Consider the following 24,512-nt stretch of genomic DNA (forward strand, 5'->3'; position numbering starts at 1 on the left):
CCAACTTTTACTCTAGTGTGTTAAGAGTCTTTTTAAAGATAATATTATTGCCTACTTCAAAGATGATGGGGAATTTCTTTTAAAGGTATTTCTTAAATCGATGAAGTTAATACAAAGGGAACTTGCTGAAAAGCACCACAATCACCGCCACGTGGGAATAAAGCATTTTTATTGCAAGCAGCATGTGCAAAAATGCCTTGCAATTTCTTCCATGCTGCTTGCGTGTCTGTTGCATGATGCCAGTTCCTGTCATGTTCTTCTTGATGTTCATCAACAAACCACTGTGCTTGTAACAGGAAATCATTTTACAGCTCCACTCACAGAGTCCTATTTACACAAACTCCCCCGAAACACTTAAGGCAGGATATTTGATTGTGAGTAGACTTTTCCGTGCTGTTTTCCCAGACCTGCCCGTCACCATGGGTTAAGACCTAAACACTTAAAAAAACACAACTTACAGAACTGCTTGCATAGTTCAATAAAAAATAATAAATTTAAATGTTAATCATAAAAACCTGCTAGTCATGAGAAACAGCTCTGATGTAGCATAATGGCATTGTTTTTTGGGGGTTTTTTTTCCAGCAGTGTACTGAATCATGTGCTATACCTAGTGCATTAAGGCACATTGCATCGGGGTTCAGGAAACAGGCCACACCGTAAAATATTCACAACACAATGATATTCAAGGATATTATGTTAAGATTCAATTCTTTTGCTATTTGGAAATGAAACCATGCTAACTACAGAAATCCCAAATACTAGCTAGTTTGTTGCTGGCATCAAAGTCCTGGGCTGCCAGGGACATGCTGTCATCTGACTCTGGTGAATGGACTGCAACTTGTAACACTTGTGTCTATAGTTAGTGCCTGGACATCCTCTGTGTGGGAATAGACTGGCAATGTCCCTGTGGCAAAGTCCCTGCCAGCCATTTTCTTCCTAATGGCCCTTCCCTGAGAGATTTATGATCCACAGATAAAGAACAATTAGAGAAAAGGAAATACAAACATTTGTAGCTCTCCAAAGAAAGGTTTACACTTACAGAAATACCATTTTTGAAACTGAAAGTCTGATTTGAAACTGCTGATGGTCTTATTCATTAGATGACTCGGTTGCACGTACAATGCCAGGTTCATTCAGGTGTCATTTAACAGGTTGCCTCATTACATCTTTTCCTAGTCTGTGGTTGTATGCTGTGACTGACATGTCCTTTTTTGTTTGCTCACCTTTGTTTATCTGCCATTAACGCTGACATATCTAATAATTGTGTCACTTCGAGATATATGGCATTATGGCAGAACATGTTTGTTACAGAGGTTACCACCCCACGAACAGTTCAACTGGGGCCTCCGCATGTCTGTCCACTCAGGAAGTGAAACAGGATATACTTGTAGTCATCCTCCAAGACACCAGGAACCTGAAGTCCTGAAACACAGAGAAGGGACATAAGACCACGTAACACGGAGGGTCTGAAGTGAAGGGGAAAAAAGAGGAAATGAAAGAAGTTTTTGTGAATAAAATTATAGATTCAAGATTAAATCCACAGTATGTTGTCCTTTTTGGTAGACAACATCAAAGAGCATGTATTAGTCATTGCTTATGCTCCTAGACTGTAGACATGCCACTAGAACATTGGGAATAGCATTTATATAGCATTGTTGGCTACAAGCCACATTTAACAGTATTCATACAATGCTTTATTCTATATACCTTATCTATCACATACCAAAAGGCAATTTACCAATGGTTGAACTGATGCCAACTAGTGAAAGCCTGCTAAAGTCGATGAGCTTCCAGTTGTGCAAAATAGAAAAAGGCCACATAAAATTCAGCAAGTCGTCCAGCAGTATCATACAAGACATGATGTCAAGAACTTATGGACAGTAGCAGCCTTTGGCCTTGTGATTTTAGTTGAGACTGGTTGGATTTCAGTCATATTTTTTTAGTGACCACTTACAATGTATTTGTAAAGACACGTTTTTCGTGCACAAGTTCCATGTGTTGGATCTTATGCACAGCATTCACCGTAATCAGGAATTATGCAGATTCCCATAATGATACTAAATTTGTACTAAGCCCTTGCATCTTTTACTCCCTTTCCTCTCTGTGTTGGCAGTGTCTGACATATTGCTCAGCGATTGTGTTCTTTGATTGTCCATGTTTAATGGCAGCCTCCATCTGCCAGCCCCGTGTGTCTGCAGGGTAGCGGTCCGCGGTGCCCCACATTAGAGTCTGTTGGCGTGGGCCCCAGGCACATTCCGCTTCTGGAAGTGTGATTATTGAGGCCTGATTACAATGTCTGCGACCACGATAACAAACCAACACTCACTGAGTTCTTGGCAATCTCATTGCCAAACAAAACGGCTGGAGAATTAATGATGCTTCAAACTCGGACAGGTTTTTTAGTGCTGATAATCTGGATCCAGGGTAATTTGAAACAATTGGTGGCATATGGTTTGGTTTTACAATTGTCCAGCAACAGATATGAAATCTGTTGGACTGAGAATGTTACAGCACCCAATAATCAGATCCATTCAAGTTAATTTAGGGTAACTGGATAAACAAACACAGCAGTTGCACAAATGAATAAAAAGTTAAGAAGAAGAAAATAAAATGAATGAAAGGAAGATAAATTAAAAGAAAAGGATTATAGAAATTTCTAGGATCAGGCATTCATCAAAAAAACAGTAGATCTGTCTGGTTTGGATTTTGTGGAGGCTGTCTGTAGGGTGGTTAAAACACACTGCTGTGGAGAGGAACCGGAGAACAGAGAGCATGCTGCTTAGTGTTTGACACACACCTGAAAGCCCCTCATGTTCTCCTTCTGTAGAAATGCCTGTGGTGGTCTCCAACTGCCTGCTAGGTTTTGAGGGGTACTGATTGCCTCATCCCTGCCTCCAGGCAAAACTTCGTCCTTATCACTACCTCCTCTCTTTTCTGTTTTTCTATTCTACTTCTCCCCTCACTCATCAGCTTCCTCTTTTGCTCAGTCTACTCTCACTCTCTCTTTTCTTCTCTGTTTCTCACTCTCTTCATCCCCTCAGGGCAGCAGGTTCGGGTAGAAGTCTATTGCGGTGATCACAGCTGATAACCTGTATTCTGGACAGGCGGGCCACATGGGGCCACACCTTGCCCGAGGATAGGTCCATCCATGCTGGGGGCAACATAGGCACGGGGGCCGGGGGGCTAAGGCCGGGGGCTAGGTCTAAAGTCGGGGTTGAGAACTTGAAGTGAAGCAGGAGCAGGGGGGAAGTGGGCTGGATGCTGGGATGGCAGCTGCAGGAGCCTGAAGGCCAGGGCAGGCGAAAGGGAATGCAAAGAGGGGTGAGGGGTAGAGCTATAGAGCCTGGACAAGAGGAAAGGGTCAGCGTTAGTGACAGGAGTTTGCGTGGTCTATCTGAAGCACTACTGAGGCATGGTCGAGCGGAGCTGACAGGTGAGAGAACAGCACCACCCCTAATGATGCCAGTCAAGGTGCCGGTTGGTGTGCACTCCACTGTGAGGTGAACTTGATGGGCTGGTAGAGGCAAGAGGTGAAAGAAGGTGAAGTGAGAGCTGGATACTGTGGAGAATGACACTTTATAGCTTATAGCCTGCTGTGTGTAAAGCTTTTGTTTATATTGATGTTGCTTCAAATCAGATCAATTGGACACTTCAACCTAGCTGTTTTTGCAGTGAAGCTACTGCGCTGTAAAAGCACCGTATAATTATTACTAACTGCTGGCATTACAATCCCTTTATGAGCGTATGTGCGAATGCGCACGCATTCACATTTTTTTATTTGAAAAAACTGCAAAATCTAGTCCTGGAGTTACAAAAATCTAATCAAATCACTAGACGGTCTCTAGTGATTAGATTCTCCATCCACAGAGTAATAATGCGTTTTTATTCACTTAGCTGGCTCCACAGGATAAGACAGCAGGCCATGAGTCTGCTTCCACTATGGTCTTGAAAATAGTACTATGTCACTTTAGTTAGAGACCACAAGCTGAAGTAGCTGGTCAGAAGGTTTTGTGTGCAATCCTATTTGTGCCTTTGTGTACATCTTTAGGAGCGCACACGCGCGCCTTTGTTTTATAATCATGCGTATTGCAGATGCAGGACTGTGTTGCAACGCTCCATCTGCTTGGCTGCCTGGATTGCCCTGTCTGTGCTGCTCTGATTCCATCACCTTCAGTGGGTTTGTGGGTTGGAGAGAGTGGGGAGTCGATTGGAGGGGGGGAAGGAATGGCGATGGTGGAGAGTGTACACAAAAAGTCACCCTGAATCTGCCAGCTGATTAATCAAGGGTGATTCGGCAGCAAGTACAGCCTACCCGCTCCTTCCTGGCTAGTCCGTGTGTATTTATTTAGAGTAACCCGTGGCCAGTCACGCCTGACCTCAAACCATCAGGAACAGCCACGGTTGCGCCCAAGCATAAACAAAAAATGCGTAATGAAAGTAAGAGGACAGGGGACGGGGTGGTGTGGTGTGGGGCAGAGATGAAGGGGAGGGGGAAAGAACGGCGGGCAGGCTCTTTTTCTTTTCTCAGAGATAGGGATCTTAAGCTTCACAGCAGAGCTCATGGGTCCAGACACAGAGCTGAAATAGCTGCCTGTGTCCCGGTGTTTACTTCTCAGCTGACATGGGAAGGGAAATCATTGACCTCTGTCAGATCAACCAAAGTCCATCCATCTTCCAGGCTAAAGGTATTTTTTTGTTGGGTATCAAATAGCTGATGGTGAGTGGGAAACCTTCCCTCTTGCATAAAGACTTAGTCTTAGCTCCACAACTGGCTGCATTTGTGACAAAAATACACAAGTTTGCTGTGCTTTTCTGCTCCCGTTTCTGAATTTGCTCAAGTTCATATTGGGTTAAAAGCATCAAGTTTGATAAATTTCATCATCTTAGCTGTGATGTAAGTAGCAAGGCAAGCAGGAGAACAGAATCAAACAAACTCCAAAGATGGAGCCTCTATGGAGAATTATTGATCGAACATGAAGGTTAGCCAGAAGTCTGAGAAGGTTGGCTCTCAGTGGTCCCAAGTGGTGCAAGAGGCCCAAATCTCTCTGTCTTTAAGTGCACAAAACATAGAAAAGAACAAATACAGCGGATGGGTGAGAGGAAGGGGAGAACAATATAACACACTCTCAAGTCTGAGAATGTGTGTTTTGATGAAGCACATAAAGAATAGTTATTGTTTTAAAAAGTATTTCAGAAAGTATCCCAAAATTCATTAGTGCATATGATTTAAAATCATTCACCGACTCTGTGTTTACACTGTGTTTACATTTGAAGTTTTCAAAGTTATTTTAAAGGCACACTGGAAGCACAAGTCAGCCGTGACAAGGTCAGCATGTTTACCAACCTCCTTGTCCTCTTTGTCTGCCTCTTTGCCTTAGTAAGTAATCTGCATGGCACATGTTGATCGTCCAGGGGAGGCAGAGTGGCATTTCAGCTGAGCAGGTGGAAGCGGGCAATGCACCACCTGGTGCTAGGAAAAATGGAGAGGTGAGAAAGAGCACGGCCTTCCAGCACAGCTTGTTGGGTTTTGACCCACTACAACTCTCAATCTCCTCGCCAGAACATTTTTTTTCTTTGCTGCCATCACATTCAGATCAGCCACACAGCACCTGCGTTACTGAAGCACGAGGGGGCCTGTCTCCCGTAGAGATAAACAGAGAATGGGAGGATGGAGGATGAAGGGAGGGCAGGAGAGAAGGAACATAGCGGTAAACAACAGCACCTTTGGTCCTGCATCTGTCTGAGCCTGGCATCCTACAGTGTGTGACAGTTAGAGATGCACGTGTTACATTCAACAATCCCTGGCATAGATGTTGAGTCATCCCAGATGGCCATCACTTTTTTCCTCCACTCTACTTGCTTCTCTTTCTCTTCCTCTACCTCAACATTGCTTTTACCACCTACTGTCAACAAGGGACAGCCACTGAGGTGTGATTTTGAGTTTTGCTTTGGGTAGCATAACTGGTTATTGCAGAAATTCCAAATAATGTTTTTTGGCATTTTATGACTGGAGGAAGATAAAAACCTGTGCTTCAACAGAGGGGACAAAGAAGGATGATTAACCCTCTTTAATAAAACGTCTGACATAATCATGCGCATGCCAGAGGTAAAGAAGAATGCACTGTCAAAGTTAATACCCCTGACAGCTTCTCAGCTCTCAATGACAAAATAGAAGAAAAAAAAAAGAATAACCCTTTGACTTTCGACAGTTGGATTTAGAATTCGACTTGACAGATGCTATGCTATTCCCCACATATTGAGATGGGGAAAAAAATATGAAAATGCATTATTAATTCCACAATGCGAATAGCCAGTATACACAGAGTGCAAAGGAAGAGTAGGCAGGCAGGCAGGCAGGCTGCCGAATGTGCCAGCCAACGAGTGAACGAGCAACTCTAACCTTGAGCTTTCACCATCACTGTTTGACATCTCTGAAAACATGTTCTCTTTTTTTCCAAGTGTGGGTTGTCAGTAGCACTGTCACTGGCAGGGAGAGGCGACGTTAAGTAAAGAAGGACACATGTGGCTCCGTCAGGAGGAGGGGTCTCTGTAAAGTCACTCACACAGCTCCTGTCACGGTTAAGTAGACAGGTGCTTACTGTTAACACCCCACTAATATCTTTATGCATATTTATGAATCCCCCTCCCTTATAATACTTGCTCGTTAATGTCACAGCTGCCAAATATTGACTATGACTTTCTTTTAAAAAGCGCATAAATAAAACAGCTTTTAAAGATTCTGACCTGCTTAAATACATCACTTTTCCTCTCCCTTTGATCAGTAAGCTTTTCATTATTTAAACCTCTGTGCTGCTTTATAGTTTTGCCACTTCATCTGCTGCAAATATGCAATATATCTTCATTTAGAGTGGGTATCTATCCCTTCATCTAACGTACCCACATTTAATCCTCCCTCTTTTCGCTGCGTATAAGTGTGGTCAGAGACGTCTAAGTGCTCTCATTATGGGAAAAGTTTGCAAGAGGGGCAGAACTTGCTGCTGGGTCTCATCAGTGAGAAAGAGGGAAATGGCTTTTTGGTCTCTGAGGATTTGTATGCTGATTGCTCTTGCTCCATAAGCAGGCCTTTCTATTCCCATGAAAACTTGGCCAAGAAATGCAACGTGCTGCGTATGGCAGGAAGCGCTTTGACGAGATGTCTACTAAACTGGACAAGTTACTGCTTTGCTGTGAAATCCTAATCCAACCCAAAAAAAAAGGATCTGAATTTCATCTTCCTATTACAACTTCTTTGGGGTTCAAACAAAAGTCTTGACTAGAAACTCTGTATGGAGAAATTCACCTATACCCATTATAACCCACTAAAAAGCCTTTTCTTGCAGCAGAAAGGTGTGTTCTTTTAAAAGCATCAAAAATGTAAATTTTATATTTTAATTCTGGATTAATGTATGACATAAAAATCCTGTTCGGATGTCGTTAAAGACCATTATTTTACAATTTCAGTCAATGGCTTGTTAGAAGTTTTTAATGGTGCTTTTAAGACTGCTATGTGGGGACATGCTCGCAATGTCAAGTATGGGATGTTACTATGTGCATTCTGGCAATAAAATGGATACATTTGATGTCTATTACCTTTCCAGGTGATTGGCTGTTTGCCGAGTTCCAAGCATTTGCTTGAATTGTGAACTTTTTTGTCTCTCCCATTGTTATCCAGAGTGGGTGTTCAAGAACAGTCTTTCAAGTTTTGCCAAGATTACTAAACAAACAAAGGATAGATGAAGCAGCCATACCAACAGCCTGGTACTTCTTCTTTGCATCACATAACCAATGAAGAAATATGAAAGATCACCCCACAACCACTGGCCCTCATGAGGACCTCCTGTTAGCAGTTAACCAGTGACAATACAGTAGCATAATAACATCACCAGCTCTGACACCCAGACAACATGGACAGAACTCGGCTCTGTAAATCCTATGGCACATTTTTAATCTAGCTGGGGTGGATTCAAATTGCCCAATTAAAATCTGCGGTCCTCTTTTAACCAGAACACTTAATAAGCAATCCGATTGTTCAGTCTGACGTCACTAGCCGTGTCTGGGTCTAAACTCCGCTGCAGGTCCATATATCAAACGATCACTGTGGCATTACTGAGAGTTGAAAAACTGTCTAAAGTCTTTCATCTTTAATAAAATGATCAGCGTTCTGCTCTACCAGGTGTAACAATTGAGTTTAACATCCAGGCATCCATGAAAACGGAATTTATGACATTTAACGGAGTTAGAAGTTAGCAGGGAGTTAGCTCGCTAGCTTCTATCTAAATACAATATAGCATGTCCTGGCTGCGGGGTTTTGGAAACAAATTCAAACGTACAGCTCTGTTATCACTTCCAGCATAAATGAAGACAGAAAACTAAACAGCAGTGACGTTTGTAGGGTTACTGAAGTTGGGCTAGCTGGTATATAATGATGTGCTACGTGACCGCTAGCGACACAGCTATGTTAGCATAATATAAACAAGCTAACTTTTTTTCCACTCGATAAAAGTTAACGTGAGTGCTCTCGGTGGTCAGGAACAAATGTAATCGCATGGCAGGATGCTGTAAAAGGACCAAACTTCAGCCAGGAGAACAACTGAGATAATCCATCCACAATACGAGGTTAGTCATTCATATACTGCTGCATGGGCTGGGCTGTAGTTACATCCTAAGGTTTTAAAAACTGAGCTTAAATAAATGATTAGTGGTAATAAAAGCCGAGGGAGGTCAACAGGGATCACTGACTGTTTTAGGAGCTTTTTGAGATCAAATAGAAGAAAATACAAAACATTAAACATGTTAACAACACAAAAGCCATATTAAACGCAGACTACTTTAGACCCGGAAGTAGGATTCGTCGCGTCATCACTGAACAACCGGATAGTAAGCATTTGTAAACAACAACATATCAATTGTTTGAAAATGTGCAAATTTAAGACTTCCTTTGGGATTTATGGCAAATGTGTCATGAAGCTTGGTTGATTCAAGTAATGATCAACCAAACATGAAGCCTAAAAGAACAGACCATTGATCAGGGATGGATAACCTACCGTGCGATATATTATCATGCACAGAGTGCCCATATTCAAGCCCGCACTAATTTAAATTCTAAAGGGATTTTAGTTTGCCTCTTCCTGTCTCTAAAAGTAAACAAATTAGCCCTATGGAGCCATGGGTGGGGTCAGAGGTCAGGCCTGACACGAAGGCAGGGTGTGACAGGCTTAGGCCACTTGGACTTCTCGCCCGAGGAACAGATGTTAGTGGCGGCAGTGTGATTATCACCACGGCGACCGAGGAACAGGAGCAGCGGCCCTTGGATGGATGCTGGTAATTACCCAGGCTCCCCTGGGAAGGAGATGACACGTGCCCGCCACTCCTGGAGATCACAGGGGCGTAATTAAAGCCGCAGTACCAGTTGTTAATAGGGCAGCCAGTAAAGGTAGCAGAGGATGAGGGGAAAGAGAAAGCAAGAGGAAGGGAAACGAGGGGGGTCTACTAGAGGATTGTCTCTCTTTTGTCCTTTATCTTGCTTGTTTTGCACACTGTGACCTTCCTGTATGGCATTGGATTCCACAAAAAACTGTTTATTACAATAAGGTTAAGAAAACCTCACCAAAAATATATGCTGAGCTTAATAAAAATTTCGCAATTTCGAGGTGAACAAAATGTTATTTTGTGTCCTGTTGACCAAAAGGAAAAATGGAATACATTCCAACACTTTGCAAGAATATTCAGCAAATTCACTTCTTTTTCAGAGTCACAAAAACAAACTTTGTGGCACAGAAAGAGCTATAGCTTCAGTCATGTTCAGCCAAAGAGAACAAAAAAAGGTTTACTGTACAACAAAATTGTCACAAAGTCACCCCAAGACCTCTGCTGGCATGCAGCAATCGCTTTAAGTGCAGCCGTAGTGTTTGCTAGTGACAGGTATGTTTTTGTCTTGCTTGGCAGCGTGTGATGCAGAGATTGCCCACGCAGAGCTCTTAAAAGCACCATACAAGACCCCAAGTGTCAGAGCACATCACCACAGCCTTTTAGAGCCACAAAACCCACTGACAGCACCAAAATGGCCTCTCTTGCTTTTTTTGTGCTCCAGTCGGCTTCTTATAAATGACCACATTCAACCCCTGTATGGCTCTTGACAGCCCTATGAATTCTTCTTCCAGAAAGGACTGGTTCCAAAAAATACACATTGCTTTGAGGGCGTGGGTTGGGGCATTCTGTAAGTGCGTTTAGACTTTGTGTGAACAACTTAAAGGGTTTTCATCTTGATAGTAAGTTCTTCTTTGGATGTCAAAGAGTTGAAAAATTGTTAAATTGGAAATTGTTAGGGCGGGGTGGGGGGGGGGGGGCAAGTGCAAAGTTGCCAAAACATTATGGCACACTCCTGAAACATCCAGTGGATGAAAACTGGATTTCAGTGCTCATAAATGACCTGATACAAATGAAATGTGTGATTCTAGGCAGCTTCTTTAATTAATTACTATCTTTGTGAAGTTATGCCTGTAGTTAACATGAAGACCTAATCATCTTTGCCTAACGTACCATCTCTGACCATTCAGAGAGCTCTCCACTGGCAGAACAAGGGGACTGTGGCGATAATATGTAAGTTTGCCAGTCAAGTCTGTCTTCCATAGCAGAGGGGAGTCCCAGAGAGAATTAGCCATGCTGAGCTCGACACAGAGTACCCCCACAGATAAATGGCAAGGTTCTGGCAGGACATATTTTTGGGATCAACTCACTGACCCCAAAAAAGTGATGTCTGCAAAATGGGCTCACCAGGGACAGGGGAAAAGAAGTAGCCATTTCTACACCTGTTAGAGCCAATGTCAGCCAATGAACCATGATCTTTCAATTACTGTCGTTTAGCTCAACTCAACTCAAAGAGAAGAGATCCACCAGGGATTGTTTGTCTAGCAAGAAGCTGCCAAATCATACATATAGCTTGCCAAGGCAAAGGTATGGATAAACCATCTTTATTCAAGCAAAATGAACAAATCCCTAAATATAATGTTCCAATCTTTATCCTAAATAGTTTTCATTTTCATTTTATTTTTCATTTTTTATTTAGACCACCACTGATGTTACAATGGAAACCCTTTCTCTTTTTCTCTTGCTGTATCTCTCTCTCCTCTCTTTTCTCTGCGGTAACATTCACACATCACACATTGCGAATGTCCACATGCTTTTTGTTTCATTGAGTGTGGTGTTGTCAGTGTTTCATGACTTATTCACTCATTTTGTCCCACGCAGAACATCAATATTTAATAGGGGATGGAAGCAAGTATTCCCTTGGCTTACTAAAAGATTCGGTGTGCATGCACAACAAAAGCACGTACAGTATGTGAATGCATATGTGAGTATGTTGTCTGCTGGGGCAAAACTGCTTATGTTCTCTGCTGTCTTCCTGTGGTGAAGAACAAATATTGTCTATGTTTTCTTCAGGATACAATATTTCAGTCTGTGGGAAGACAACACAAAAAGCATAAAAAGTAATAATCCAAATTTATATAAATTGGTAACTTTATTTGCTATTAGATGTGGATTTTGACACATTACATATCAACCAATTGGACCTCTTATTCAATTCAGGGTTGCATGGGGGATGAAGTCTATTCTAGCTGTCATAGAGGTGGGGTAAAAATGCAAGTTACATCTGGACCGGTTACCAGCCTATCACAGTAAACTAAGGGCAAAATCTAACCTCAATTATTAGACACTTATGTCACATTTCACATCCTGTGTTTTTTATTTCTTCATTTATTCAGAGGATTTGACACAGCTGCCCATTTCATTTTGGTGGCCAGACCACACAATACTGATTTTTCAAATTACCTGTTAACTAGAACAGTGTATCCACTTTGCTCTGTTTTCTTCCCCTTTGATCATGTATATGAAGGTGTGCCTCAGGGTTCCGTATTAGGGCCACTGCTCTATATGCAGGTTTTTGGTTAATTTTGGGGGGTATTTTAAAGGCATATTTATATATTGTTCATCCTCTTTTGTAGCATAACCCCTTGAGTTTGCTTTGATAGCTTTTCATCTATTTTAAGTTGACTTAAGTATTGTTAAATGAAGACTAATCCACACTAATTATATGGTTATTTTGAATCTTTCTGAGAAAAAAACTGCTCAGCATATATAAGTATTTAGGTATTATTACTGTGATAGACCCAGGAAATGCCTATTGCAAAATGGAAACAGAGGTTTTCTTTCCTGTACTTGAATATCAAAATAACTTCTAATTATTACTATTTTTATTTTTAGCAATGCCCTTAAATAGTGGTTATTTCAAGGAACACAAACAGAAACTAATATTTTAATTCCAAAATGATTGCTAACTAAAGAAATTGTGAAACTATAATTACTACATTGTCCACATCTCCTCAGACCTGACATGGGCTGCCCACATTCAGGTTCAGACCAAAAAGGCTAGGCAGCGCCTGTATCACCTACGACAACTGAGGAAGTTCAGGGTCTCTCCAAAGATCCTCAGGATTTTCTATACAGGCGCTGTGGAGAGCATCCTCACACAGAACATGACATCGTGGTTTGGGAACAGCTGTGTGAAGGACCAAAAAGCTCTCCAGAGAGTGATCCGTACAGCAGAACGCTGCTGCAGGATTGCTCTCCCCCCCGCTTCAGGACACCTACACCAGGAGATGCCGGACTAGAGCAGCGCAGATACTGAAGGACCCGTCCCATCCTGGCAACAAACTGTTCCAACTTCTGCAATCTGGTAGAAGGTTCCGCATCTTCCAGGCAAGGACAGAGAGACTCAAGAGGAGCTTCTATCCCCAAGCCATCCGGGCCCTAAACACACACACCTGCCCTCTCACATCATCTATAATTGACTGAGACAGGACTCTCTTCCAGACACTAAACCAAGGCACAATGTACATTTCAAATTCCTTTAATTTTAAATATGTTTATATTGTCTATCCTGTAAAATAGTCAGATGTCTATTCATATTAAAGTACAGAATTCACCTGCTTGCTGCTACTACTGCACATTCACCCAATGTATATACTATATATATATATATATATATATATATATATATATATATATATAATGTTCTTCCTCTAACCCCCCCCCCCCCCCCCCCCCCCCCAATTTTTGCACATGTCGAGGAGCGTGTCAGGCTACATTTCACTGTGTGTTATACTTGTATAACTATGCATGTGACAAATAAAGAACCTTGAACCTTGAACTAACCTGTCCTGTAACTGTGTATGTGAACACTTTTCAGCATGGGGACTCTTTTAAAATTCATATTATGTATATGAAACACCTATAAATAAATATTTACCTCCACTGGTTATCTTCCAGTACAAACTTTAAAAATTGAAAAGCAGAATTTTTAAAAATTTGATCCATCACTGGGTTTAGTGAGTCAAATCAGTGCGTAAAACCTCATCTATTCAAAGGCCAAGCGTGACGGCATTAACATACTATGTTACTTGATTAGCTACCGATCGGTAGAGTCCTACAGCTATATCAATTCCACAGTTAACACTCATCAAATCTAATCCAGGCTGGAAATCCCTGTGCAACTTGCTGTCATATACCATTGACAGGTTGCATCTAAACTGATTTGGCAACCTTTTGTCTTCCCTAATCTGGTCAAATCAATGGAAACATCCACCCTTGATCAGCATAGGGGGCTGGGATCAATATAAATATTGATCAATAAGTGGTACTGGATGCACTGGGAGGTCAGCCATTCCAAGTGGGGTCGAGGCTAATCAGTTTAAGTTACCCACAGGCAGAAAACGAGGGCTAAGCGAAGTTTAAGTAGTGACCTGGCCTGCAGAGAGGGTCCCTGGCTCCTTCTGTGTCATGAAAGCAGGAGAATGAGGGAGGATATATGAATCAAATGAAAAGACTTTAATGTAATATGTCAGATTATTTATGCATGGTGCCACTTTTACTCTCACCTGTGCTTAAATAGCTGTTGTCCCTGTCTGTATAAACCACCTAGATTACTTCTTTTAAAAAACAAAACATCAGCTTGTCAGATTCTAAAAACAGACAGCACTTTCATTAGTGTTTAGGTAACGCAGTTGTCACCCTGACAAAATCTAACGAACTTTTTATCTATTGGTGAAGCGCATATTAATTAGCTACCAAAACACTGAAGCTTTTATTTTCTAACCCATTCATCCATTTTCTATGACAACATAAGCTGGCTCCTTTGTTTGCTTTAGTTGACTACTTTGGCCTCTAGAGGGCTTTGGCCCTCACATTCTTCCTGCCTGATTATATTAGTAAAAGATTCATACTTAAAAGCACAACACTCGCATTTGGAGGAATCTGACACACATTTAAAACCTGATGTGTATAACAGAACACAGCGGCTATAGTCAGGCTAACAGATTAGATGTGGCACTGATGAATGAGACATGGCCATGGTGTCGACACACACAGAGACACACACAAGCCTTCGGGGGGGTAATTAACACAGGGTTAGTGACTCTAACTAAAACCTGTTCCTACACAACATGCTTTAGCAAATTCTATGAGCTTTATATTTGTCTTGAAGTGATTGTTTTACAATCACTCACCAAAAGTCACATGACATGAATAATAAAGTGCCATATTCTTTAGAGTTAAAACACAAAGACCTTATAAAAGAAAAAGAAAAAAAAAAGATGCAGGGACCACGAGACAGACACAGAGGTATTAGTGAGGAGGAAAACAAGAGCATGGTGAGTTGTGCCAGAGCCAGGGCAATAAATGACCTTTTCAGAGAAAGCCCCTTACGCAGTCTTGGGCCAAGGTACACTTTTATTTATAGAAGGTATTTATAGAAGCGATTTTCCCGAGGTTATCCTGAGCAAAATGCCAGTTCTCATTACCAGCCGGGTCCTGCCTGTGCCTCATTTTACGGCTGGATGAGCCCAGGCAGCGGGGGACCCAGCATGCAGCCCAGGGTCACCTATTAAATCCTCATGTCCAAGAGAGCACCGTCATGCACTTCTTGTTCTACACTGGGTGGGGCTTTGGAGCAGCAAGAATAGAGTGAGTAAACGGGTGGCCAGGTGTGTGTACGCAGGTGTGTGTGCTTGCTATTGTGCAGAGAGTGATTTATTAAGGGAGTATGCCATTAGTACTTGAGTTTGCTGCTATGTACCTATTGCATTTTTTTTTAAGGTTCTGATGATTGCATTTGAAATCTGCCACATGTTTTTTTATGTTCAAAATGTGTCACGCTAACAAAACTAGTTAAATATATTTTAATTTAGTTGCACTGGTTCACAAAGGGTATCATATCTGTCTACAAAAAATTAATGAATTGCCAACAAGAAAACATTTATGCACGCATCTGTATCCATGAGCCTGATTCACTTCCTCTGCATTGTTTCTGAGTCTCCATGAGAGTGTATGTGAGTGTCAGTGTAAATGAATGTGTCTCTCATCAGAGCAGCTATAAGTCACCCTGGCGAAGCACTTCAGGCCCTTCTGGTGGGGCCTGGGAGCCTCAGCATGGGGTCATCACAGCTCTGGGGCATAGAGAGCATTGAATGTCAACTCAAAGACATGTACAGGTTCCAGAAAAAAGAAAAAGAAAAACTACACTGATGACAGTAAAGAACGAATGCCAAATTATATACTGTCAAAACAAAAAGTTGGAAGCTAACGATTAAGACTTATTGACCAATATACGGAAGGATGACACTGCCAACAAAACTACTTTCATATTTCTCAGTGTGCTTCTTTTTCATGTAAAATAAAACTACAAAATAGATGACACAGCAAAAGAAAAAAGAAAAAAAAGAAAGAAAATAGTTTAACACACCTGCACATTTTTCTTCTCATCTGTCTCTGAACGAGAGCAAAAGAGTGGGGAAGGTAGAGCCTGGACAGATACGGTATGGTACATGGACAATAGAAACCCTGGGGAATTGTGCAATATTCACAAAGAGCAGCATCAAAAGAATCTTCTGCCCCCACATTTTAGTCTTGAGGGATTTCAGTGCTGCAAGAGAATCAGATGTATAAATCAAATTACTTTAAAATTCAGATAGAAAAACGACCTGCTTACCTTAATGCGTATTTCCTAAGACATTCTGTACTTGGTGAAAATGTATTAATAATCTACACAATCTACTGAAGACAGCCCCCTCTTTACTTAGCAATAAATAAAGAAATCTGATACTTTATCGGTAGAATCATAAACAGTGTAGGTTTTCTATCAGCTGTATTTTCTCCTAGAAAATAAAAGTTATTCCCATTTTTCCAGATATTACAGTCCTCAGCCTCACACATGTGCTGCTTATTTGGTGCAGAGTTGTGAGGCTTTCAGGTGACACACCATTTCACTGGATCATGACAAGTTAAAGCAATGATGGCAATGTAGAGGACACACACAAAAACACTTGTTTTTTTTGTTTTTTTTACCATTATGATACCCAGAATTTTCGGTGGTCCCACTTTGTTAAAAAAAAGCCCCAAAAATACAAAAACTAAAATGCCATACAGGTAAGATCAAAGAAATTAGAATTACAAACATCATTTAATTTTATAAACAGTATTTTTATTTTTTTATTTTTTTTATTTGTTAGCTTATCCAACAATGTTGGAGTAGAAAAAAGGAAGTCAAGTAAAAAGATTGAGTTATTTTTACATATGCTTCGTGTGGGACCATACAATGAAATGTTTCACTCTGTAGACATCGCCTCTTGTATTAAAGCCTTGTGGAGGTTTGTGTGTAGGAGTGATCAAGTCACACAGATTCAGTCTGACAATGGGACCAACCTAGTCGGTGCAGAGAATGAGCTGCAAAAAGCTGAATCTCTGAATGGAACCAAAATAAGATTCAGAAAGCGATGCTTAAGTGAGGAGTTTGAAATTGCGTTTGAATCCTGCAGCTCTTGGCAAAGTTTGGGAAAGACTTTTGCTTTTATTGGATAGTGGAGCAGTGAAGATAGACAGGAAAGTGTGGAGAGAGAGAACGAGTGAGAGAGAGAGCGGTTGATGACATGCAGCAAAGGGCTTTGGGTCAGACTCAAACACAGCCTGCTGCACTCTGGCCATGTGGCCTGTGGTCACCTGGTCACCCACTGATGTAAAGTGCCAGCCAACTAAACAAACAGCTTTTAGTATGTTAATCTGCCAATAAGCTAAAAACAAACAAAAACAAAAAAACCAAATAAAGGCTCTAAAGATTCATACTGTAATGCATAATTTACTTTCTGTAGTCATGGCAAGCTACCACTTACTTCTTACATAAAAATTCAATGTTTGATTCACTGTAATGTAAATGGTTGGTGATAGAAAATACTCCACTTTAGTGCCATAGGCTAACTCCCTGTTTATTCTTCAATAAAATTATCACATACCACCTAGCCAGAATTATAGATGACCCTATTATTTACTTTCGACTGCATTGGCAAGACCATCACCATTCTCAAAGTCACAGCTAATGAAAAAAGATAGTTATCAATCTATAGACTAAGTAATAAAGTTGTAGGAATTTCCATTATTGTGCTGAAAGATGTGTATAACTGAACGCTTATTTTTGGTACATAGTTTAATTTTATTTGAAAAAGGTTTTAAATTTATTCATTGGTGTTACCATGTTTGGAAGAGTGTACTGGTACCACTTTTTCAAAAATAAGGATGATGTGCAAAGCTTTAGTAACTACAGAGAAGACATATAAGACGTATCATGAGGCTATGGGAAAGAGTTGCTGAAGCTAAGTTAAGAACTGACGTGATGATCAGCAGGCAGCAGTATGGCTTCATGCCGAGAAAGAGCATTATGGATGTGATGCATGCTTTGGGAGATAGAGAAGTATAGACAAGGTCAAGAGTTGCACTCTGTTTTTGTGGATCAAGAGAAAGCATCTGATAGAGTGCCAAGAGAGGAACTGGTACTGCATAAAGAAGTCAGTAGGGTGGTGCAGGACATGTATGAGGATAGCAAGATACTGGCAGGAGTGAGAGACAGGTTCAAGATAGGGGTGGAATTACATCAGGGATTGACTGTGAGCCCCTTCTTTTTTGCAGTGGTGATGTACAGGTTGTCAGATGAGGTCAAACAGGATTCTCCATGGACTGTGTTGTTTGCAGATGACATTGTAGTCTGCAGTGAGAGTAGGAAGCCGGTGGAAGAGAGTCTGGAGAGGTGGAGGCATGCACTGGAGAAAAGAGGAATGAAAGTCAGTAGAAACAAGACAGATCACATATATGTGAATGAGATTAAGAAAGGTATAACAGTGAAGATGTTAAAGATTTCAGTTAGGAGTGACAAGGATGAATGAGATTAGAAACGAATACATCAGTGGGCCATCACAGGCTGGGCAATTTGTAGAGCAAGTTCGAGAGACAAATCTGAAATTGTTTAGACATGTGCAGAGGAGGGACAGTGTATTCGCTGGGCAAAGGATGTTGCATATGAAGCTACACTATCATACAGAAAGAAAACAGGAAGACCACAAAAAAGACATGCAAAGTCTGCTAGGGATAAGGTGAGACGGAGGCAGATGATCTGCTGCGGTGAGCCTAGTGGGACCATCTGAAAGAAAAAGAAGAAGCAACAATACCCTTGTTTCTTCTGTCCTAGCAAAGACATTGCCAAATGGTAATTACACACTTTCAGAAGTGTGGCATTGCACAGGGGGCACTGAAGAGCAAACATTAACACACACTTCACTCACACATTTACAGTTCTTGCTATCTTGTGTACCAAGTGAAAACTGCAGGAGGCACAAGCACACTTTTGAGTCCAGGAGACTCTTGAACTTGTTTAAAAGGAAATGTATTGTGGAGGGGCCTTGAATTTGGACTTCACAGAGGAGTTGCTCCATATTATTGGTTTTCTCCCTGGACCCTTCAACATTAGAAATATAAGTACACACACACACACTCACTTTTGTAACTGTTACAGATGCTTGATGGGCAAGAATCAGTAAGTTTCAGAGTTGGTTTCAGGCCTCTCTTAGCCATTTTAATTCTTCTGGTCATTTTGCTTGTGTGATTGTGATTGGATGACTTGCACAGAAGGACAGAAGGAGAGAAAGAGTCTGGCCCTAAGCCAACCTATATTTCAAAGCTTTATACAGATTACAGTAGAAGATGTCTAATCTGTCAGTTGTCATTTCCTCCCACTGAGGAAGAAATCTGCCCGGATCAGATCTTATTTATTTCACATGGGGGGTGGAATTCAACCACACATTTGACATAATCTTTATCTTACTTCTTGGCCTCATCATCTCACTGGTAGGACTAGATTGGTGCTTGTCAGAGCTTGGCTGTTTTCCCATAGTTCTATAACCCCCCCCCCCCCCCCCCCCCCCAATGTCTGATTGGCTTTTAGGCTTTACTGTAGGGTTGTAATTCTTTCCATCCCACAAGGCTATACAACACTTAGCATGAATGGAACAGTTCCAGAGGAAAGATAGTTCATGTGAACTTGCCTTTGCCAGTTCTAATACTTGGAAGAAAGATTTTGCCATCCAACGTTTAAGCAAAAAAAATGAGAGCGAGGACATACTAGATTAAAGACTTGGTTGATACAAAATGTACTTTTATCTTACAAAATGGGAACTAGTTTCAATAGGTTTGCACCACAATTCAATAGTATGTTTGTTAACCCATTCACACACATGTCCATACAGTGTATCATCTACCACATTCACACACTCACATACCAAATGACATATCGGGGAACGTCTGGGGTTCAGCATCTTGCTTAAGGATGTGAAAAGGAGAAACTACGAAAGACTCACAAGCCTTTAATGCCCTATAACTCCAAAACTACAGCTATCCATTTTCTTGGCAAGGGCATTGTTTTTATTGGTGCTCAATCTAGTTCATCACTATCTTTATTTTATGCTAAAAACTTGACATAGATCCTTCACTGATTCATGAATAGTAGGTGTGATATAGCGATGAGTTATTGACCATATCTAAATACAACAGAACTAGAATTCAGTCTCAAGAGATGGAGCTTTTTTTCTCTGGCGTTTAGAATGAAGAAAAAGATAGCTATGCAAATTGAATCCCAGACACGTGGTCTGAGAGTATGGCTGCTGCTCTGACAATACATTATATTGACAAAGCATGACATCTTCATTCATATGATCCTTCCTGTGAGTCTCACAGAATTAGTTAAAATCTCATCAACCACCTCCATCATTTGGGTTTTTGACCATCAAGGACAGTCCCTGAAGGTGAGACCCACCTACCAGGATGTGCACCCAAATACCTTTCCATAGCCACATAATTCCAGGCATTCCCAGTGTTTGGAAGTGAGGGAGCAAGGTCTGTCCCCCAAGGCTGTTTGCCTGCCTGTCTGACATCATAGACTGTGGCATCTTCTGATCCGCCGGCGCAGAGAGACGATCTGACAGGCTTAATTTACAATGTCAGGCCTTTCAAAACCATTTCCCCCTCATGCTGACAGCAATCCTGCATTTATAAATTAGCAGAAACATTAACCTTTAGACTGATTATAACGTGTTCTGAGGGAGGCAAATTAACTTCCATTTGTTAATGTCAGATTTGGGGTTCAAATGGTACCGAAGAAAATGAAGTAAGGAGATTGAGAAGATAATGTGATGCACTACGTGTCCTAGAATGAAATGTTTTGTCAGCTTTTGATGATGAATATGATATTGTTTTTGAGGTAATGTGAAGCGTGTTGCAGATAGGTGAGGCTGGATAATTGCAGTCACGCTCCCATCCCATGCGGCACAAAGGTCTTATTGTTTTTAGAAAACACGCAAATCTTTTTTCATTTGACAAGATTTGACCTTATGCAACCTTAGACTGAAAATGCAGAAATTAAAAATAGAAAATGTGCAAGTTAAAGAAAGACTATAATTCTGCAGATGCGATCCACTTCACGGGAACAATGCCAAATTAGATAAATATGGAATCTTCTGTTCGTTATTAAAATGGTGCATTGCTGTTCAGTTACATCAGTGTAATTGCTAACTTGTGCCTATCAAACCCAGAAAAGTCTTCACACATTGGCATGTAACAGCTTGTCATGAGAAACTGTTGCAGTAATATTTGCGGCTATTACCCTAATTAGAGGAAAGCACACAGATGGTGTTGTTTCACAAACTCACAGACTGAGAATCAAAATGTCATCACTGCCAAAATTAGTGATGGTCTGAGAAAAAAAACGACATCGCTCTTTCTCACAGCCCAGTTTGCATTTTCAAAACTTCTTTCTTCTCTCCAAGTGAAGCTGACATTAAATGGCCTTTCTTCCATGATGAAAAAACAGGGTCTTTAGTGGTGAAACAATGGTACTTTGGTACCATATGCTGCATTTAAACGCTGTAAGACAGCTGTGAATCTGAGTGTTCCTGGATGTGGGCCAGCTCCCAGAAGAAGCCCTCACTGGTTGGAAAATGTTTCCAGTGAGAGCAGGAAGAAGCCACTTTTCATGGAGCAACTTCCAGATGCAGGACACAGAAGATGAGTGTCTCTGTGTGTCTGAAAATTTTTCCATGTGTGCTCCAGTAGTGTACCACATTGTAGAGCACTTCTACGTTGATATCTTTAACGAAGCAAGCAAAAGAGGTCCATTTTTTTGCAGGTGGATAATATAATTGATTTGATTTTACTCATTTACTTCACATTTTTTATTTTTTTTTTGGCTGAAGCTTGTGAAATCTGATCTCTTTAAATGTTACTCGGCTTTGCCTATGCTTAAGTATCAATCACTTTTTAAAAACTTTTTTTTTTTTATCAAGAAAGTGCATTTTTCACCTTTCAGAGAAAACTGAAAAAGAATATCTTGTATTTCTGTTCAGCCACACAGGAGGGGGTAGGCAGTTATGCTGCTGTACTGTTTCTGACTCTGACTTTATTACTTACCCCCACAGAAACTGTCTGTCAATCAAATCATGCTCCTTCACAGACTAGCCAAAGGGTAGAGTGCTAGTGCACCTTCACAACAATGTTACATTGTTCACTACATATAGCATATCTACCACAGAGAGGCACAGAATTCAATAAGGAGACCATAAGGTAAGATGATCCCCTTTGTTAAAAAAAAATGCTTTTATATTGGTGAGGTGAGCTTTTATGTGATGCTTGAAAATGGTTATGATGAGGTGAGAAGTTTCCAATAACTGTATTTTGCCTTCAGCAGGGATTAAACTGAATCTATGCCCAATGCTGGAATCTCAGATTACAAATCCCGCCAAAGGGCTTTTCAACTCATCTCTGTCATTCCAGAATAATCTCCTCACATAATACATGTTTTTCAGCGATTTTATGTCTTAAACATAAATACAAGGCCTTTTTTTACTAGACATTTTGCAGTGGCTTGTTCAATAGTTTGGGATTTGTGAGAGGACTTTGTGTGAGATATTATCAAGTTCTGACAATTCTCCTTATCTTGTTTGGAAGACATTTGTGTTTGTTTGTTAGACAACAAAAGGGAGGAATTGAGGCACTTCTACCACCTATGAGCAGAAGGTCTAATAAGTAATGCTGCAGGTAGATGGAGAATTAGAACTGAAAGAGAAAAAAAATGTGTGAAAGAAAGAGAATGGGATATTTTCACTGGGAAACAGGTTGACATCAGATTCACTCCTCAGAGCTTTAATAAAATGTGCTCAGTTAGCCCCTTCTCATTACTATACTATGAGTATTGACTTTGGCCTAGAGTCATGACCAGATAAAATGGTGTAAGGCCTTGTCCTAAGTGATTACTCTGAATTACAAATCTGTCTGCATGTAACCCAATACGACCTGTCTGCTGAGCAGTTTAACTGGCAAAGAACACTTCTTCTACACGTACATAAACACTTACAACTTGAACCCACTTACAAGGGGTGGCTATTTAAGAGCATGCATGGACACGAGGGCGTCATGTACACCTTAGGACACTGAAATACACACATCCTGTATACAAACAAAAACACACAAGTGGCTTGAGGAGAAAAGGGTTTATTCATCAGCTAATGATTGCATGAGCACATGAACACACACACACTTTCTCTCTGCTATCTCACAGTCACACTCAGTCACCCAGTGTTGGTATAGTGTCTGGTCCTGACAGCTGAGTTTTAATTGGCCAGGGTGGTGCAGCATGGGCCGCTGTCATGCAGCTGGCAGTTTGAGGGGTTGTGGGACAGGCCCCACTGTGGGGGCTGTCAAACGGCCCACGGTCTCCACGGGAACCCCCACCGTGGGTGTCCCGCCTCATTTAGGAGCGTGCAGACAAAGCGCCAATTAAGAAGGGCTTTAAACAATCAAACAGAGTTCCTCAGGGCCCACAGACACTCCACAGGGCACTAAGAAAGACAGACAGACACACATTTCCACGGCTGATAGTGCACATACACACCAACATAGACAAAGATTTTTTTTTTTTTAAAAAAGGTAAAAATAGACTGATCATGACTTGATCTGAAGACATATTTAATGCTTGTTCACAGGACTGTGCAAGAGAACCTGTGCGCTGGCATTCCTCTGAGGTAAGCTTGAAATGAAATGGGGCTGACAACAAATTAATCGAATTAAACTGAGTATTAAAATAAAACGTAATAGTAGATGTGTTCTGCAGAAGGCCTCATAATAGTCCTTTTTCCTGCTTGTAGAATATTTTTTACATTTTCAAACCCAGTTCATAACTCCAAACAATTATTTTGGCAAGAGAAAACTTGCTCGAATCACAAAAGGACAAACTCTTGCATCTGGTTGTGTTTGTTTGCCTCCACGGAAGGAAGCATCACTGACTGATATTCCCCGCTAAACTGATGAACCCTGCATTTTTAAGAGCAAAACAGTGTCTTTAATGTATATCTCTGTCACTCCCCTCCTTTTGCCCCATCCTCTACTATGAGCTTCCATATGCCACTTCCATATGGCCCTGCACCCTCTCCTGACAAGCCTATGGCTAAAGCCCATCCATCATTCTAGGGAGTGCACTCACTTGTTATCAGCTCAGGCTGGCGCTGGGGAGTAGGTAACACAGATGAGAATGGGGTTGGGAAAAACAGAATTCAGGCAAAATGCCCGAGTCCCTCCTAAAACTATTTTGTCTCTGAACAGAGCATCTATTGGCTGCTGATATTTCATTTAGGATTTTTTTTTCCTGCCCCCTCTGGTGATTTGAAAGACAGATTTCAGAATTTGAGGATGAAGATGGAGAAGGAGATGTTGTGCTCCAACTGCTGCTTTCTCAAGCCTCAGTGTTCAGGGAGAATGGGACCATAATGCAAGTTGTCCTGGAGGGGGAGATACAGGCATGCAATCGAGCTGGAGCGCTACAGAACACTACACCATACTATGGTGGAGAAAAGAGCAGAGACATGGTCTGCACCTCAGTAAAATGAAGCGTATGCTTGCATATTCTTTAAAAAAAAAAAAGAGTTGATATTAAAAATAGATTACGGCTATATTATCGACAACAATAATAACAGCAGGAAGACGAAGAAAAAAAAGAACTAAAGGAATCTGAAAAAAATAGATCACCCTTCCTAAACTGTAGAAAAATAAACACTGTCCTTAAGACCAGATGCTGCCTGAATTCATGATGTTTA

General features: G+C 41.1%; 1 long non-coding RNA gene across 1 annotated transcript in view; it reads right to left on the reverse strand.

Annotated features, from left to right (window-relative positions):
* Positions 1-1,195: 1,195 nt before the first annotated feature.
* LOC308389502 overlaps positions 1,196-24,512 on the reverse strand; it is a 79,399-nt gene continuing 56,082 nt past the window's right edge. The window contains exon 4 of the long non-coding RNA XR_013970284.1: positions 1,196-1,422. This is a non-coding gene — a long non-coding RNA (uncharacterized lncRNA). The remainder of the gene's footprint in view (positions 1,423-24,512) is intronic.

This window comes from Rhamphochromis sp. 'chilingali', assembly GCF_963969265.1.
Source record: "Rhamphochromis sp. 'chilingali' genome assembly, chromosome: 21".
NCBI classification, from domain to species: Eukaryota; Metazoa; Chordata; class Actinopteri; order Cichliformes; family Cichlidae; genus Rhamphochromis; species Rhamphochromis sp. 'chilingali'.